This window comes from Myotis brandtii, unplaced genomic scaffold, assembly GCF_000412655.1.
Source record: "Myotis brandtii unplaced genomic scaffold, ASM41265v1 scaffold536, whole genome shotgun sequence".
In the NCBI taxonomy this organism is placed as follows: Eukaryota; Metazoa; Chordata; class Mammalia; order Chiroptera; family Vespertilionidae; genus Myotis; species Myotis brandtii.
In genome coordinates, this window is record NW_005369967.1 from 1,442,556 (window position 1) to 1,444,953 (window position 2,398).

Genomic DNA, 2,398 nt, shown 5'->3' on the forward strand with positions numbered 1-2,398 from the left:
AGTGAATATTGAAGTCAACTGAGTTGAATGATACACACCTGTATTGAATGACACTGATGCTAAACAAACCAAAGACAGTAGGACTTCCCATTCCACATGGCAACAACTGTGTAATGTCCTTAGCTTAGGGACATAATCATTTTAGCTAGATTTATAAAAGGTTAAGAAGTACTCTAAAACATCAAAACGATAATAACTAAACCCACTTAAATTAGAAAAATTCATGGTTTATTGGTTTGCTTTTTGTTTTTATGGTATTTAAAATTTTTAGATACTGTGTAATAATTAATGACTTGTTTCATAACTTCTCTTACATCTCAATCAGTGAGCATTCTTTTAATTTACATCATTTCTGATCATCTGTTTCATACAGTCATAAGTGATTAGGCTACTAATTCAGTTATGAAAACTTTGGCTTTCACTAGTATAGAGATGATAAAACCAAAGAGATATAATAGCCTTAGTTAAGGATTTCACATATAACAGGGAATGGAAGAATCTTGAAAATTGAGATTTCAGACTTGTTGCAAATGGCTGAAATGCAATATTCATATATTTCCCCTAAGCCTTTAGCATAATAAAATGGAACAACATTTTATTACATAAACATGTAATAGAGGCTGTTGGCAAATGATGGGTTAAGCAGACGCCAAGATGAGGAAGGAGGAAAGGTATTTCTTATGGTTACTCTCCATCATACACTTGTTTTTACAGTTTGGCTTTCACTACTCACCCGAAACACTCAGTTACAAATTTGCCAGGGTGACTCTGTGGGTGAATCTGCCTGTGACAAAGACGAACAACTCTTCTGGTGGGGTTTCAAAGCACAGATTACCCATTTCATTCTATTTTGGGATGAAATTATATTTTCTTAACTCCCTATGCTATCCATGTTAGATTCCATATGCAGAGGCTACCAGAATCTCAAAGCTAGAAAAAATATGCAGTTAACCTGTTATGTTATGGATGAGAGCATTTAGGGAAGTAAACTTAGGAATAGTTTAGGAAATTTTCATGCTCTGAAATCACAGAACTAGTTAGCATCAAAGTTAAAACTCAAATCCAATTATCTTCAATTTCTTTCACTTTTCCCTCCTTCTCTTCTCCTCCTCCTCCTCTTCCTCCTCCTCCCCCCTCCTCCTCTTCCTCCTCCTCCCCCCCCTCCTCTTTTTTTTTTTCTTTTTCTTTTTTTTTTCACAAGGCCAAGTAATTTGGGATTCTGGGCATGGCTTTATTCACCAGAAAATAAACTTTTTATTTGCCATAGGGTCTACCCTCTTTTGAAAGGAAATACTTTGGGAAGTAAAAATAACTAACGTTTGTATAGCACTTGACAAAGGAATTTCCACATATTTGGAGAACATTAGCTGCTATCTCGCACAGATAGCGATCATCATTTTACTAGGGTGCGGCCCTGTGACGGAGGAGGCCAAGCAGCCGGGGAAGCAAGCCTAGGGAGCCGGAGCGTTCGGGTGGGTAGGGTGTTATGCACAGTTGCTTGGAGCCAGGCAATTGGAATGCACCGGCGATGAGAGACTCCTTTTTAAAGAATTCTTTAAACAGCTGGATCCGTGGTTCTCAACCGGAGATGATTTTTGGCGCCCAGGGGATCTTGGGCAATGTCTAGTGACATGTTCGATGGTCATAATGGGGTAGTGGTCTACTGGCATCGGGCAGAGAGCAGGGATGCTGCTGAACATCCTACAAAGCACAGGCCGCCTCCGCCCCCCCAAAAAAAAAACCCCCAAAACCAAACACACACACAGAATGATGTGGCCCTAATGTCAATAGCCCTCAGGTGAGAAATCCTGAGCTAGAGAAGTAAAATTCATTGAGGAGCTAGAGGAGGCTTCTTGAATTGTTATTTCATGCATTTTAGAACTTAGAAAATAGGTCACACACACACACACACACACACACACACCCGTCCCCCTCGCCCAACAGTTTCTAGGAAATTCCGGAGACTTTATCTGGATTTCCTTGCACTGGATGTGGGTTGTTGTCCCAGGTAACTCTAAACCCATTGACTCGGGTTTTGTGGAGCAGCTGTGGCCCTTGGCATTCTTCCTTTCTGGTTTGCAGAACTCGATCCCAGCTGATAGTTTTTTGGATTCGGCGGCGGCGGAGAGTTCTTCTGTGGGACACTACCTGTAAGTGTGTCATGGTTTTTGTTTTGTTGTTGGTGCTGTTTTAAACAAATGCTATATTGGGTGACGTGTTCCATAGGACAGGACGAGTGGCCTCATGGGGAATCAGATTTTCTTCAGAGGCGGACAGTCATCCACCTGCTCCCGACGGCGCCTCAGGGAAACCTGCGTCCGCACACAACGTAGCCCACGGGCTCCACGCCAAAGCCATTGCTTACGCCTGCGAGCCCGCAGCTGTTCGCCTTTTATAT